Source organism: Hypomesus nipponensis, chromosome 11, assembly GCF_054491055.1.
Source record: "Hypomesus nipponensis isolate SF chromosome 11, ASM5449105v1, whole genome shotgun sequence".
Taxonomy (NCBI): domain Eukaryota; kingdom Metazoa; phylum Chordata; class Actinopteri; order Osmeriformes; family Osmeridae; genus Hypomesus; species Hypomesus nipponensis.
In genome coordinates, this window is record NC_140371.1 from 13,440,149 (window position 1) to 13,458,294 (window position 18,146).

At 42.7% G+C, this 18,146-nt stretch overlaps 1 long non-coding RNA gene across 1 annotated transcript; it reads left to right on the forward strand.

Annotated features, from left to right (window-relative positions):
* Positions 1-17,377: 17,377 nt before the first annotated feature.
* Positions 17,378-17,818, forward strand: LOC146268216 (uncharacterized). The gene is made up of 2 exons (XR_014768774.1): positions 17,378-17,575; positions 17,693-17,818. It is a non-coding gene; the product is annotated as an uncharacterized LOC146268216 (long non-coding RNA).
* Positions 17,819-18,146: the final 328 nt, after the last annotated feature.

The window sequence follows — 18,146 nt, forward strand, 5'->3', positions numbered from 1 at the left end:
CTGTGTATTTGTGTACACACATTCATAGATAAGTAAGACGTACTTGACTCGTGACTCACCCTGGTCCACTTTTGGCTATCTGACAGTCCTACCATGTTTCTCTTGTGGTGCCACAGCACTCAAAGTGTCCCCACAGTGTCCTCACAGTGGCACGGATTCGCATAGAGGACGCATTGTTAGTGCGGCTTGGGAAAGACTGCAGTTGGGAACATTAATAGCGACAACTCCATAATTTCCCTCTGCCTCTCCATTTCCTCCCCATTCAGCTTTTGGAGAATCTTTGGGGAGGGGGGGGGGTTCCCTTCTGGGAATTTTGCCGTTTATAAACACCACCAAAAGCCAGATTGACTTGTGAAAGGAGAGACAAGTATAGAGATGTTTTTTGGGGGAAAGGAGATGACATTGGTACTGCTTACATGACTGTATATTTTACCACAGTGCCAAGATGACTACAAAATCTTGTGTTTTTTCGTTCAATTTTACGTTTTGTTTTCTGTGCCGCAAGAGAGACAGATGGTAGACATCTCTTCCCCAAGTGTCTCCCGGTCTGCCTAGGTGCAAGTGCTGTTTGTGTGCACAGTGTCTGTGTGTCTGTGTGTGTCTACAGAATGTATGTAGGGAGTACTCTCTTTACCTCTAAGTAGCAGTGTAGGAGCCCAATTCAGCTACCCACCCACACACTCTATACAGTACATCCCTTCATCTGAATGTCAACACACACACATAACCCTGCACACCCTACTCTGAGGACAAACACTCCACACCCCCACACTTGTGGCGGTATGTACTGGCTACAGATCACCGCATGGTGCGTGCCACTGAAGAGCCTGCAGTCATTACACTCGGCTCCTCTCCTTTTGTTAATTACCAAACCCACAACGACGTTGGCTGTTGTGTAATTAGGCTTAACAAGGAGATAAAATGCCAATTAAAGCTGTCTTAAGACAGGGAACCATATCTGTTCATAACATGGTGTTCAAATACGTTTTATTTCACCTAACTTGATGCTTGACAAGAGAATAGTATAATCAGTCATGGATATGTGGTTTTTGTTCATTTTTCCGAAGGCAAGCCAGCATTTACTGGCTGAAAATAATAATGCAATTACGCACACAATTCACACATAGTCTGCATGGTGTATGTTTCACCGACAATGTTATTATTTGGCAAGCGCCTTCCCAAACCCTTACACGCATCGGCTCTGTTTCTCTGACCCAAGTTAGAAATCTGTACCTCCTCCTCCTCCTCATTCTCCAAGCGAACTTCCCCTCCTTCCTTTATCTTTATGTAAAACACACATTGTGAAAGGTCAGAAGTGTGTGTGTGTGTGTGTGTGCATATGAATGTATTTTGTGAGCATATTTGTGGGCCGGAGTTTGTGTGTGTGTGTGTGTGTTGTTGTCTTCATGTGTGAGTGCTTAATAGGGCATACGCATGAGAGTGTGTGTGTGTGTGTGCTTGCTTGCAAAGTGAGTGAGTGTGTGTGTATTCAGATGTGGACTAAAGTCTGTCTCCCATGCATGCTGTGCTCATTGAGAGGTGCTGTCTCGTGCCTGGGGGGGTACAGAGGATAGGGCAGGCTGACTGGCGGGCAGGCAGGCGGGCGGGCAGGCAGGCAGGCGCCAGAGAAAGAGGTCACATCCATATTCATCACATAGGACATGCACGTGTAAACCATTTTGAATATGCCGTGACAAGGGAAAGTTGTGTCAGGGCAAAAGAGGAGAAAGACAAGAGGATGGGAGTGAAGACGAGGCCTGTGAAGGAGGCACCTGCTTTCTGTGAACTTTTACCCGACCAAACCATGTTTTCCTACTGTTCACTGCTTCTGACTGAATTAAATCATGTCGTCCACCAAACCAGTGTGAATAAAGACATACAATAGACTGCATACATTTAGAGACAAACTGATAAACTTACAGAGACCAAAAGTGACCGTAGATAGGAAGAAGGATCTTCGGTGGACATAGTAAAATAATGGACGAGGACAGTCATGGTTTCAGGGAGTTTTACCTGTGAAGGGCAACCTGTGTGGGGTAACAAAATGTTTCTGGCCCAGGTGGAGGTGATCATCTTCACATCACGGCAAGGGGCGAGAGCACTTTTTGACAGAGGAGACTTACAGTGTCAGTAGCTGACAGCCATTCACCACACCAGTCCTTCACAAAGCCAGCTTTGAAGTCACAACAATAGAAAAGGACAACAAAGAAGAGAAAAAACATAATCCAATCAAATTAACGGGAGAAACCAAAGTACGGTATCATTGACCTCGGCAGGGGAGAGAGCATGCATCCATTCAAGGGAACCGACCGGAGTTCAAAAAGATCACAAAAGAAAAAAGGGCCTTTTGACGCAACACTTAACCCCTCACCAGTTCACGTTTGACAATGACAGCACTCAGTGCCTCGCTGTCATGAAGTGGTTTGTTGATGCTTTACCTGTATTGGGCTACATAAGGGAGGGGGCAGGACCGTTGGGATGTGTCTGGTGGAACTATTGGTAACCTGATTCGTCCCATTCAGACAATGTCAGGAGAACCCTCTGGCATTCTCACTACAGTCTTAATTCCAACAAAGGTTCAGAGGCAACATCAGGGAGCTTCCAGGAGAGCGTTAATTACAATATCAGTTTTCCTCAGTCTGGACCTGGGAATGGCCTTGTACCTGAGACAATGCCATGAAAAGAAGAGTTGCAATCCATGAAAAGTGTTTTGCGGTCAATTTATGTGGATTCAGCAGTTTATGACTGTTTGATTGAAAGGTTACTTTCTCTGCTGAGGTACAAAAATGGTCAAACTGTTCTGACCAGGCATCCTTCAAATAATCGGAATAACGTTCTACACAATCCACAAACTGTCCTCACCACTTCAAAGAATCATCCAACACAAATGTAATCGAAAGCATCATTGTTACTTCCTGGGAATCTGAAAGAGACATTATTCTCTCCAGTGAAGCTGTGTCCTGTTGCCTCTGTCGTCAAGCCTAACCTCTTGTTTGCCTGAAACAGTGGGGAACCCTCCTCAATCACCGTAAGGAGCTCCTCTCAGCCCCGCTCATATTTTAACCGCTGTCCCAGACTCGAGCCAAACCATAGGGGCTCCCTGGCTCACCCGTCAGCGGCTGTAACCTTAGCGCCAAAATTGCCTTTTGACGATGTAACTGGTGTTGTTTTAAGAGGGCCCCCTGAAAAAATGATTTAATCATTTTTCTCTTTCTCACTTACTTTTCCCAGCATGGAGGCAGAGTGAGAGAAAGATTGAGAGAGGAGGAAGAAGAGAGAGAGAAAGAGCGAGAGAGGCAGAAAAAAAGCTGCATTCCAAACAAGTGAAGAAGGAGACATTACGGAATACATTTCCGGAGCGAAAGGGAGGAAAGCTCTTACAAGGCAGTTCTTAATAGGATCTTAGGGTTCTGAGAAGTCTTAGGCAGGCTACCCCTCTCAAGAAGCCCTTTGGGAAAATATATGACCCAGGGTTTTTAATCAAAACTCAGCAGACACTGTACAAATACTGACATCATTGCGAAAATCTGGGTCGCCCAAAACCTGTAGGTTTTCTTAAATCCATGTTTATTTTGTTACTACTGTAGCTAAGCTACAAAGTCATTGATTAAACTGTAACTATTTACTTTTCTTACAAATCTTCCTCTGTAATATTAAATGCGTCCTAAGACACACACACTCTAACACGAGTCAAGGAAGACCAGGCTAATTTGCCATACACTATTGTTTACCCCACCTTCATAAGTGACTGACACTCACTTGAAAGTCTGAAGTTTTCTACAATTCGGGGGAATTATATTTACTATTAATATTTACTACAAAGTTTACAGTTCAAGGTTATCAACGTAGTTCAACCAAACCAACCAAAGTTGCCAAACCTAAATAAAACATGGTTCCCAATCCAAACAATGTGTCAGATTTGCCTTATGACAGAAGGAACTCAGACACTTAAGTAAAATACGGGTCATTCTAAAATGTTTCAAACAAGGTATTTGTATAACTGTGGTCCTGGCAAACAACCCACATTTGTAACGTAAATACTTTAGTGGAAAATGTAAGGTCCCCAAGCAGTGAAGTGTGTTGGGGCAGTGAGACAGAAAAAAACGTCTGGACATTCATCGACCAAAAAACGACGGGAGCAGATGCCAATGTGCCTTCATCATGCTCTCGCCCCACCACACGAGCCTCCCCCTCACTCCTCCTCCACTGACTTTATAGTGCTTACCCAACCTGAATGATAATCCTGACCAACATCATTTATGTAAATGTAATTAGGGCCAGGAACATGATAGCAGGACGCAGGGTGCCAACGGAAATTTATCACTCCAAACGCACTGGCTCTAAACATTCAATTAAAATATTGAGTTTCGCAAGATTTAATCTAAATGTAATAAATTACTCTGTGGAAGAAGGGTGAGCACCACTGAGTTCTGAGTCGAGTATTTGGCTGCTTTGGGGGACTTGGCTGAGCGGTGAGAGTGCAGCATCCTGAACCCAAATAATGGCGGACAGAGTTGGAGCAAGTTGGGAAGGCTTCGCGCTGTGTGCTGGGACCCTGCCATGGTTACTGGGGACCGCGCCAGGGGAGTAAATGAACACTGGGTGAGGTAGAGACAGACGGTGAGGTAGCGTAGAGTACTGGGAACTCCTGAACCCCCCGATGAGCATCAAAGGAGTACCGAGGAGGCCTATCAGATTTCAGGTTTGGCTGCAGACCCTGTGAGAGAGTGAGGATTTGAGAGGGGTGTTTTTTTTTTTTGGCAGGCTTGGATTTGATGAGTCTTTTATGCTTCCTTCCAAATATGACCCTTTCAGAGAGATCTTAGACCAGTCCAAATATAGAGCACACTAGAGAAGTGTCTCAAGTGGAAAGACTAGCATTCGCTCAACCTATGCCCTACCTGCTGGCTTCAGTTTAAAGTGAAAACAGAAAAGTGTTTTTTTTTTTTTTTTTTACTTCTGGTACAGATTTTTCTTCCTAAGGATGATACTCTTAGCAGAATTATCTTACACAAGTAAACATTCATTCTCTTTGTGTCAACTTGTGACGGTCTAGTTATATTGGCTCCACCACATAACAGCAAATGTATTTTAAATGAACTTTAACCCACACCTCTAGTTCTAGTTCCACACCAAAGTGCTATGGATATTGGTGACACTTGCAACCTGCAACAAACACATACGGTTTATTTACTGTTCATCTCCTAAGAAAGACGTGGTGCTTACAGATGTGTTTCCAAGGTGATAAACCTTTCACTCTCAAGGTGACGAGTGGATGGGAAATGGTTTGATGGTTCGCACCACAAGGCTCGCACACATGCCTGCATACACAAACACGGTCACACGTGTACACTCCTTCACATTCACACACATACATGTTAATGAGAAGATATTTCTTCACAAACATTTTCCGTATAGCCTACCTTCCAATCACACACACACACACACACACACACACACACTCTTTCTCAATCAGTCACTAGCCCTTGAACACACACCTTAATTCAACGATACACTAAAAACCCTACAAATCGGCGCAAAATGTAAATGCTCACACTCATGATTGGGCGTTCTCCTTAGTGGGAACCTGTGTAGGTGGGTGTCTGAACTACTGTCTCCAGTCAATTAGTGTGTGTGTGACAGGAGAGTCAATCCACAACGCATTATTCATTACCGTAGCCATTTTTCCACCCCTGCTCGCAAAACAAACCTGCTGGCTGTCAACGGATGACACTGTTGCAGAGTACGAGAAAATGCAAACTAATTATCAAGTTGTCTCATTGTCAGAGTAAAAAAAATTCTCAGCGATTGTTTGCAATGAACTGAAACTAGCAAACTTTAGCGTAATGTGAAGTTTTTAAAATGTGCCTCATGTCTACATATACTCTACAGTAGCCAGCTGGCCTAGGCTAATTATACCTTTAGTAGTATTGAATGGTTTTATATAGGCTACTTACTGTATGTAGCCTAGAACTTCAACATCTTTTTGAAGGAAGATCTCATTCTTAGGCTGATAACTAATTTTGAAGTCTCACAAAAACACATGTACTGTAATTTAACTCATGAACACACCATCTCTGCACACATTTGCTTACTTTATTTATTTATATTTTTTGTTCAGTTGTTTTCTTTGTGAATTTTTGTATGTGTTTATGTGCAAAATCCCAATTGGCTCCATTTCCCAAGTTTTCTTAATACCACATTAGAAATGTATCTCAAAAGATAATTTATGATAAATATAAATGTTTTGATGAACAGACTGTTCAAATGGGGTTCCACTAGAGGTTTTGTACACTTTGTGTACACAGAAATGCCTAATGTTGAAACATGACCCAATTTCTGCTGCATTTCCATACACTGCATTCCCTGTGGTTCTCATTGATATTTTGTTTCATTTAGTTCTCATTTTAATGCAAGACCCAAAAGAGGAAGAGGATGTATTAACACATTCCTTTGTGCATGAGCTGTATTTGCCGTCTGCAGAGATACTTAGACACTTAAGTACATAACACTGGACTTTTTGGGGAAAGTATTTCTTACAAGTGTTTTTTCTATAGTTTATAATTCATTGTTTCCCCCCCTAGTTAAGATAAGAGAGTGAACATGATGAATTTAGATTAATTTCCGTCTGCCTAAACTGTTTGGTTATGTCAAATCTAGATGAAGTGTCCCAGCTGTCTGTCCAAGTACTTAACACCGAGGATTAGAAGTTATGAAACCAGTCCACCTCATCTTGCCACTGATACTGTGTTCCTGGAAACAGTGTGGACACTCTTACACAAGTTTCAAGTTTCACATTTTACTGTCAGGTGCACAGAACAACATAAGGTCAGACTGGGCTCTGAAATTCTTGGGACAAGACAACGCAAACAACCTAGCATAACATAACATATCAGTACTAAGAATACTGAGTACTAAGAAAAGCTCAAAAAATAAAAAAATAATAATGGTACTACACATACTAATATACAAAAAAAAGTATGCATTATACAATAATACACATTAGACACTAATACACATATTGACCCATGCTAACCTTATAGACCTATACTAACCCAAAACAAGATCTATACTAACCTAAAACAAGACCTGTACTAGCCTAAGAAAAGACCTATACTAACCTAAGACAAGTGGGGTACAGTTAGTGCAATAGTGCAATATTGAGCTGAACGTGTGTACAGTGACTTGAGAGAAATGTATCAATGTAACAATGTAAAGTGACCAGTGAGAAATGTATCAATGTCCATATCAATGTCCATTCAGAAGCCTGATGACCCACCAATCATGACCCACGATGACCCACCAATCATCATGTCCACAAAATAGCTGTTGTGCGTCACGAAGGTGGGCTCCGTCGTAACTTTAAGCTGTAAGGGCACTCGGAAAAGCGTTATGTGTACCCAATAAATTATTAAGCATCATCAGGGTTTAGCTTTGTCTCTGAACCCCCCTACCTGACACTAAACACCACCGCCCATGCAGCCACCCACAGCGCTCACATGTTTAATTCATTTCTAATTAACTGTTTTTCATTTGAAATCTTGAAACCAGAGCACCACCAAAATAGACCAAGATGTCTGACATTACTCATCCCCAGTACTCAACTTAACTCTAGTTTGGGGAGGGAGATGGACTGAACGAGGGGGTGGGGGATTGGGTTGGGAATGTGGTTGGGTGGGATGTTGGGTGAGATGTTGGGTGAGGGGGGGGGGCAGGTGACAGACCTTGTGTATTTGCAGCGTCAGGAGCGAAGAGGAGCCTGTGAGGATGCCCCCCTCTCCTCTCCCACACCCTTGTCCCGCGTTCTGTTTCCGACAGACACGGGTGACAAGACGCTTACATCCCCCAACCCCCCACCCCCCACCCCCCCCCACACACACACACACACACACAAACACACACAGCCCCCTCGGATATCATTAGCCTTTTAGCTAAAAGCCAACTGTAACGGCAGGCCTTGAAGACAAGCTGAGGAACAGCAAGTGAGGAGCGACACCTTAAATCTGTGTTAGCGGCGCGTGCTAAACCCGCACATTGCGCACTCGCTGCTGGCATATATGAATTTGTAATTGGGTGTGTCTAGAATGTCATAGAGGTCTGGGTTTAAAAAAGGGTCCTGCCAAGAGTGGGGGTGGATAGGGTGATAATGCAGGGCCTAAGGTGATATCTGTCGACTTTGCCTTATGTGACCACACCTTAGTGACAGAAAGGTCATAACATCTGGAACAAAACTGTTCTAAATTAATATTTGGGTGGAAAATGTCACTTCCTTCATGGCTGCCTTTTTTAAATGTGTGTTGAAGCAGATGTTACACTTGTCAAAGCACATTTCTCGAAACATTTGTGATTTAAGTTCAGAATCTGCTGTGATAAATACAATCTTGGTATTTCTTACATTACTCTGCTGGCAATATTGTGCACAAAGGCAAACCAAAAAAAGTCTGTCTTTGCAAAGACATTTTAAGTTTTGAGAGAGAGTTATATATTGTGCCAGTCATGACTTGCATGTGATTTAAACTGCATTTTGGACTTACTGTTCTATCAACAAAGTCAGCCCGAGTCTGGAACTCCAACAGAATCCGTCTCAGTCTCTGCATCACACATGCCCATTTATGGGCATGGTAGATGACAGGGCCAACTCTGTTAAGTCTTGTTTTCCTCTGCACTGGGGGTGGAGCTACAAGTACCTGTGCCCAGTTCATTGGTATCATTTCATCCTGAACGGCTTGCCATACTAGCGATGATGAGGGATGGGAAGGTCGGAAAGTGGAGATGAAGTTTGAGAAGTGTACTGTTGCAGAGGACTGTGACAGAGCTGTCGGGCCATTTGAGCTTTTTGCAGAGTTGCAAGGAAAACTGGACGATGTACAGTCTTTTATTTTGTCACTTTTCATGAAAAAACTATGAGATTTGAAAAGTTCTATGACTTGGGTTGGACTTGGGTTTGGCAATGGCTGGTTGTTAATTATATTTAGTATGGGCATCCTGCAAATAAGTAACATTCAAAGCCTTAGAAACTGCTAAACTGTGTGACACGCAAAACAAATTGAGGAAGAAAGTAACAAAGACATAGACCATGTTTGACCAGGTGGCTGTCCAAAAGAATAACACGGCCACAATACATTTCCCTTCTCTCCACTCCTGCAGTTTACATCTCCATCCACCACTTCAGCGCAAAGACCATGGGTTTGTCCATTCCTGGAGTCAATGCTTGAGCATACACTATTTATTTACTGAGGCTCTATCGCAAATTCCTTCCAAGTGAGCCAGCGCGCCAGGCCTTGGGCTGCCAAACGGGGACGTACTGTATGCCCAAGTCAGAAGTGCAAGGGCAGCATCAGCTCACAGTGGTTACAATAACGTGGAGTCTCCTGGGAACAGCCTCATAAGACTGTCTGCAGGCAGGGAACACTGCCAAGCAAAACAGCAGAAGCACTGTGGCACTGTTGCTAATTCAGCTTGATGTCTGTGAGAATACATGATGCTTCTAAATATTTTGTTTTTTAATAACGGAATTGTTTTGGGGAAAATATTTGTCCTCCACCTTTTACTGTGTAAAATACGTAGTATGTAGTTTCTGACTTTGTGAACATTCTTTTTAGGAGTGTAAAACTATTGATGTGATCATATGCTTCTGCAATACATGTATGTGTTGGTTTGTTTGTGAGCTCATAATGGGCATGAACTCAGTGTCTAAGTTTACATTCATACAACCTGTGCTGTAATGAAAAATGCATGTCCTATCGAAGCACACTGCGAAATGTCTTTGTACATCCCTAGCCCTCCACAGTCTTCTGTGCATCGCATGCCTTTGAAATGAGGCAAGGACACAGTATCAGTTCTTCTAATTACTTATTGGTCACGATCAATTATGAGTGTTTTAAGGCACTGTGGTAACCTTGTATAAATATACTGGTAGAGTTCAACTGCCATCATAGCTGACAATTAAATTGGTCTGTCACTGCAGGACCTTCATTAATCTCAACTTGTCATCCTTGTTTATGCTGGTTATAATGGCCATGTGGGTGTGTGAGAGAGCTTGGCTCGTGTGCGGGTGGGGGGGGGGGGCGCTCGGGCTTAAATGTGTGTCGGAGAAAGAATCAGAGCTAAAGTGCGTGTCTTTCTGTGTGTGCATGTGTGTGCATATGGGTGTGATTAAAACATATTTTTAATCACAACTGCCACGTTCAAGTATTGAAGTTAGTTGGCACCATGTAGTACCCTTACCTCATGCGTCCTTGAGTATTCTCTGAATAGCTTGTGGATGTTTAAGACAGCTCAAAATGACTCACATCTTGCGGTGATATGATCATTCACACCATATGAGACATTATTTGGCAGCTCTTTTTAAAGTCGCCGTATGTGTAGTGGAGACCGAAATGTATTGTCCACATATGTAATTAATCGATTTCACCTGCCAGCTGTGGTTAAACAGCGTTCATCTCGTTACTCTCACTTTGCCATCCACTGTCACTTCAGTATGGTCAGGAGATCTGCCAGGTCATCATGTGCTCCTCATGTGAGCTGGAGGAGTACGCCGGCAGTGGCCCCTGCCCTGCTGGCTAGTTTGCCTTGGGTGGGGGCTGAAGGCTGGGCTGAAGGCAGGGAGTCCTAGGTGGGGGCTGAAGGCTGGGCTGAAGGCAAGGAGTCCTGGTTGGGGGCTGAAGGCTGGGCTGAAGGCAGGGAGTCCTGGTTGGGGGCTGAAGGCTGGGAGTCCTGCTGATTCCTCTGACAATGCTTGTGTCTCGACCGTCCTGCTCACAAGCACACACTCACCGCACACACATATCCCACACTGGCCCTTCAGCTCTTTCAGTGCTTCACTGACCCCCCTAGTGTGACCCCCCCCAATTCTTCTCCTCCTCAGCCCCCAGCAGGGGAGGGTCATCAGTCATAATGTTGCGTCCCCCTGCCCCCTCCACACACACCCTCAGTCACACATACATCAACAACAGCTCCGACTCAGGGGCCAGTCTGAGTGTTGTAACATGGGGACCACAAGGTTTCTGGGTGACTGTGTCTGACTGGAGCAGAACAAAAGAGCGTGTGCATGCGCCCGGGTGCTCTTTGGCCTTGTTTTATATTTACATGAGAATATTACCACCCCCTCTGTCCTAGCCAGACAGACAGTGAGATCAAAAGTGGGCTCCATTAAGATATAGGATGACACAGTCTACTGTATGCTAAGAGCTGATGTATTGATCGTATTTGGTTCCACTATATAAACTTTTTTTTTTTATGTGCATTTTGGTATCTGATTGTCAACGTCATACACATGTCTCTTGGACTACTATAAGATCTTTTGTTGTTTCAAATGCCCTAAACACAAATTAACATGCTTCCATCAAAAATCAACTCTAGATTTAGTTGTTAAAAATAGACACTACTAAAAAATTCATTTTACATATTTATGATATCAGTTAAACAGTTTAGTTTTTCAGTTGTTTATTTATTTTGTCTTCTCAATTTGTTCCTTTGAGAACTAAACTGCAGCCAAACTATGCTAATGAGCTTGGTAAAATATGCACATGGCCAAATATTTTTTTTCTTAGCAGACTGCTCGTGTCATCAAGCCATCAAGACATGTAGCGATGATGGACTTATCCTTTGTCTCGAACACACACACACTGACACACACACACAAGCACACACACACGCACACACACACACACACACACACAGGCACACATGAGGAGATAAACCCTTTCTCAGGCACACTCACTTTGACTTTCATTCTCTCTTTCTCTCCCAAATACACACACACAAACACACACACTATATGGAGATTCCTAATTAGTGAGGGGTCCTCCCTGTCCCACATGCCAGTCACCCACGGTGGTGACGACAGCAGTCTCTCTGCATTAGCATGACCTCTCCTCACTGTCCACTCTGCTGCTCACCACATGGTCGCTCATGCATGGACCCACAGCTAATTATGGCCAGAGTGTGTGTGTGTTTGTGTACGTGTGTTTTGGGTCGTGGAGGAGGTGTGTGTGAAAGAGCTAAGTGAGTGTATACACGTGTGTGAATGTGACACTGTATGTCTGATTGTGTTTTCGGTGTGTGTGTGTGTGACTTTATGTCTGTGTGTGAGTGACCGTGTGTGGGCGCATTTGGGAGACTTGAGGTGTAGGCTTCTCAGTTCTGTTTGTCTTCTGTGAGCGAGCACGTGTGCTGACGTTTCGGAGCTCCACACACCCAGCTAGCGACGTGGGTAACTGGGTGGTAAATTGAGGATAGAGGGCGTGATTCAAATTCATTATTTTGACTCTTCTCGCGTCTGCATAGACAAGTGACCAGCCTGGAGCCTTCGCAGTCTGAGGGGCGCATGTTTGCCTTTGGTGCTTCCTTTCACCCAATGTATGCAGGCCCACATTTAGACAAACTTTCACGTATTAACACCAATTTCCACTTTGATATTCAAACCTATACCATTTTACCGTCATTCAAACAAATGTGCTTAGCAAACACAAATGCCACTAACTGTATAAAAGTACAATGAACAGTCATTTTCAGCCCTCCACCCCCATCTGAAGTGCCAGCCAAGCAAGACCTGACCCATGTCAGTTCACCTCTGGCTGCACATGGAGGGTAAAGGTCATGTGTAATGACCCTCCCAATGTATTGCCTAGAACTATAAAACTGCACCAGAAGCTGATACGTTCCACTGCCCTACAACACCGAGGTTGTAGATTCAAACAAAGAACGAAAAGTAAGTAAAGTTTTGCAAAAAATTACATTATTTTCTTATCTCATTCAGATTTGAAAAGACCGTGCTTGAAGAAAGTGTGGTGTCCTAATTCTAATGAAGTCGTTTCCAGCCCTAAAGTGACTGTCTCTTCCATAGGTTCACTGATTAAAGCCGAACCTTGTCGCAGTGCCTTTCCCTTCCATTATCCTCATGTTAATGTGCCATGACCCTTTGCTGGTCCATTCAACTTTGACTCTCACTTATCTGGGCTGAGAAACTCACTTTGAAGAGACTAGAAGGGCTCTCACTCCTTTTTTCAGACTAGCTTGAAGATAGTGTTATTCAAGAAGTGTGTGTGGTGTGCACTTGTGTGTGTCTGTGTGTGTGTCTGTGTGTGTGTCTGTCTGTATGTGTGTATGCGTGTGTGTGCTGCATGTGTGTCTGTGTTTAACCATTGAACCATGGTGACGGTTAAATGTAAGGAAACTGTCAACAAGAAGCCAGAGGAAGCAGGATTAAACATGAAAAATGGTCCAATGCTTCATGAGTTATGGTTTGATAACAGTAACACAAGCTTGGCTTCCTTTTAAGTTGGCACAGGACAATTTGCAGCAACAAACACATTTTACGGTAAATATATGACGTGATAGTCGTTTATCAAAACATCCTAATATGACAAACAAACACCCGACATAAAGTAAAAGACTATGACATGCAGAACTTAGTACCTACGATGTCTTTTCCGCAGCTAAATTACAATTACATATGTGATTGAAGCATGCTAAAACCACTGGAGGCTTTTGAAGCAGCCGGTATGACAGAAGTGACATTTCGTAGTTCAGTCGGAGACTGCCTAATGGACATTTTAATTATACAGTGTCTAGTGATTTCCTGTTAGGAAAGAAAACAGACGCTGCAGGGGTGTACGTGATCATTTCAACTACACTTACAGGTGTGGAGCGTCTTGTAATATACTACATTCCCTCAAGAATTACTTCCCCATGACCTCACTCTCTCCATTTCTCTCTCTCCCACTCCTTCTCTCTCTCTCACCTCTCCTAACCCTTTTCTCTTTTCACATGCACTCAATACGGTGCAGCAACCCTGCTAATTGCATCAATATAATGCAAACTCATGAATATGTTCAACACACTAAACCACATAGGAAGGTGTGACTTTGTATGCCAGCAATGCTAAAAGACCTTTATTTCTTTTGCTGATTTGGCTTTAAAAAAAACAACCCACCTCTAGCTGTCGTCTTTCATTGATATTCAGAAACGCTGCACATTATTTGTGTGAAGGCTACATTGATTATAGACTTCAGAACAAGTTGAAAGGAAATAAACAAATGAGCAGACACCAACAGTGAACTAACCCCTCTCTTGTTTGAAGTCAGGTATTTGTACCGCAACAATGCTGCAGCTTGGTAATTGAGAGGCTGTCGTAGTTCCTGAGTCGTGTGTATTTGGGTATGCTTTTGCCTAAATAACCTGAATGTATCTGTCTCATAAACACAATCATAGCTTAATGTCTACAAATCAGCTTTGCATAGTTTTAGGTCGTCTCCAAAGCCTTTGTTGTGGTGTCATTCAAAAGTTTAAAAGTAGCAAATGTAAAACTTAATTTTCCTATCTAAGAAAACATCAGAGCTGTAAATAATAATTTTCCTGTTAGCACAAACAAGTTTAAGACATTAAAATAGTTGCCAGTTAATTTAAAATTGGTACTGTTACCTCAATGAATCTATTATTTATGGAAACAAAAGCAAACATTGTCAATAATTCCAGAGAGAACAAAGATGCAAAATGCATATACAAAAGAGGCACAAACACCTGAAATTCCCAATACTTCAACATAATGGACAATATCAAATCATAAAAGACTTCAGTCATAAATCCACATAGTTAAAATGCAACAATTACACTGCCACACAGTCTTATTGTGAGAATGATCATTCATTCCAAAACAATTCATTGGATCTCAGTAAAAAAAATAATGTGGCCCATTTTTACTGTCTGAATTGAGCACAGAATTGAATTGGACGTAGATTTTTCAAGATACTGATTTTAATATTTGCCTTGGGCACCATAGAAATTCTTTGACATTCCTTAGAAATGCGAGAATTATGAGTTTGAAAACAATGTCAAATTTTACAACTCAACTCTCAACACCTGGAACCATAACACTCTCTCAGAAAAACCTTAGTTCAAAGAACATGTTATTATTCAAATATACATCTTTCTCTTCAAACACCAAGTGATGTGAAATGGTTTGAGACACAGTAACACATTTTTCCAGATCTCAATGGCAATTCTACAGAAAGAACATAATGAACATCATATAATGCATATTATGGCAATCACACTAATTAAATGCTTTTTAGCAGTTGATGTGGCCAGCTCAGCCACAGATACACATTTTGTGTATCTAAGGTAACCCTTACACACTGAACTGTAATACATTGACATGGATTATTATAGATATACTGTAAATATGTTTTTATAATATAGAATTGTGTTAAAACAAAAAAATGAAACATTAAAACAAATAAAGATTGCTGTCTTTCTTTCCTAATTGAGTCATTTCCAGGGCAAAAGGGACAATTGCCTACTGAACTCTAACAAAGCACAACACCATTTATGGTCTCTATTGATTATGAATACCAATTAAGTTAATTTATGAAAAAACATATTTATGAACAATATGGATGGTTGAAATTGTATGTAATCTGACCAAATTCTGAAACAGTTAACTGTTTGGGCCCCAGTGGGTTTCTCTCATGTTTGAGCTGTTGCTTCTCTAACCCTGCTCTCCTGGACAGAGCCAGGGCAGGGTGAAGGAGAGGCCTGCCTTGCCCTGGCCCAGTGATTTATGGGTAGAACGTCTCTCTGTGTATATTTACAGTCTCATGACCTGAGAATGACACCCACTGAGCTGAGTAAGGAGCACTGGGGAGGGAGGGGCACAAACTATAACACCCACACACAGGCCAGGCTTGGACACACACACACACAGGACAAATACACACACACTGTCAGAAACACAAGCAAACGCACATCCATAGTTCAAGCCTGGACACATTGGATATATAGCAAGAAGATGAATTGCCAGGATACACAAAATCATCAACAAAACCTCATTATCAAACTGGTGATGTTAGATTGGTTTTGCAGGTTTATTTGTCACTCCTACGGCATGCACTTCTCCCCACCAGATCCTATGGGAGTTACCCTGCACACCGTTCACTGGGTTCTAGCACCAGGTTAAGAGACTGAGCATTAAATAAGACAACAGATGCGTGTTTACATATCCCTGCCCCCAAGGCTTGCTCGGTCGCCATGGTGGATGGTGTGTGGATTGACACCCCGGCTTCAAATTGTCACAGGCCCATTTCCAACACAGCAAATGGTGCATGTCAGTGGAGGGGAGGGGTAGGCATTGTGTACCACTCACAGGGCATGGAACGAACCATGAGATTAAAGGTAGCCAGACTCCGAAAACCATAAAGGGAGGAAGGAGGAAAATATTCACCCTTGCGAAGCATACATACACAGTACATTTGTGTGCCTGCGACACACCATCAACAAAATCCCGACAACTTCCCCTTTTCTCTGTCCATCCCTCTTCTCCTCTCCCCTCTCTCCTCCTTTCCTTATGGCCCCTCTCTAGCTCAAAGGCAACCCCACAACAGCTCTTTGACTGTGGGGAGACCAAGCGAGGAGATTGGCTGCTGGCTGGGAGAAGGAATAATGCCGGGGAAACGGCACAGAGAAGAGTCGCTGTGTTTTATGAGCCATTAAAATTTTATTCATCCCTGTGCTGAAGCAGCCTCTGGCCAAGGGGTCGTCATGCTTTAAATAAACTCCCATCATTCCTGCGCACCCCCCAATATCACCATTCAGTCACAGATCCCCGCAACTTAATGGACTGTTTATTGTTTGATGTTCCACTTCCAGTTAATAATTCCCTTTCCTATTTTTGGGCTCCAGACTATATACAGTACAGACAAATGTACATGTATGTACACGTGTGCGTGTACGAGTGTGGCGTCTTTTAATTTTTTTTGACACTTTCGTCGTTCCCACTCTCCTTCTTTTCACTGCCACATACCAAACTTTTAAAGATAATGCAATTGTTCATCAACTTTTGTGCCCCTTGTTTTGGTAAAAACGACTCCTCGCCCCCACCAGTGATGGAGAAGCCTTGCATGTTGTGTTACAGCTGACCCTCATCTCAACTTTGACCCCTGACCCTGGGAGGTATCTGTCATGACAGGGTGGCTGCTTAACACAAAATGGAGCCTGGTTCTTCAGAGAGGGGGAGAGAGAGGGAGAGAGAGAAAGACAGACAGAGAGAGAGAGAGAGAGAGAGAGAGAGAGAGAGAGAGAGAGAGAGAGAGAGAGAGAGAGAGAGACAGAGACAGAGAGACAGAGAGACAGAGAGAGAGAGAGAGAGAGAGAGAGAGAGAGAGAGAGAGAGAGAGAGAGAGAGAGACAGAGAGACAGAGAGAGAGAGAGAGAGAGAGAGAGAGAGAGAGAGAGAGAGCACAGAGGGCTCATTTATCCCTTCACTCTCTGTGGGCTTTTTTTCTTTCCTCCCTCCTCTTTTGTTTTCACAGTGAAAAAATTGTTGCCCTTTTTTCTCTCCTTTTCTTTTAGCCCCTTCACTCCTTTTCACGCTGGCGTGGGTTTGGCCACCACCGCAGGTACTAGCTGGCTGGGACCAGCAGGATTCTGCGAGATTGCGAGACGAGCCTTTAATGAGACAGAGGCCTCCTCAGCTGGGGAGAAATATATGCAAATGAGATGCGCAAGCCAAAAGGACCCTGAGTCGCGAGCAATCTCCAGCTGAGCGAGTGTATATGAAGGAAGATGAGCAATTCAGGTCAGAGCAATGGTAGCAAAAGCATTTATTTATGCTATCAACAAGTGAAGTGAAATACCTATTGTCTTATTTACTTTTTACTTGTATTTACTCATTTTTGCTTGTTTGTTTTTTTAGGGAAGAAACGGGGGTAAATTTGTCACACAACTATCTTGACATGTCATGTTGTGGTTCAGGCATGGTTGCTTATTATTTGCCAAATATATATGTATTTTTTTGCAGATAACATGGGAATTAATCAGATCACTGATGTATTGTGGTTCTTCTAGTGTCTGTTGAGAAATAAAGTTACCTTTATTATTGCAAACATACCTGAATCGAGGAATAATTCATGTATCGATAGATCTGAATATTTTACTAATCTTATCTGTCTGATAGTCCTTTAATAATCTTATTAAATAGCTCTCAACATGTGATTCATTTTTATGACGATAGAAAGCTTAAATAACACTGAAATAGTAGAAGTCATTGGTGAAGCTCATAAATACTGAAATTCCCCGGTAAAAATAATACGCGTGAAAACAACTATACAAAAACAATAAACAAATACGCCTATTAAGCAAGTCTTATT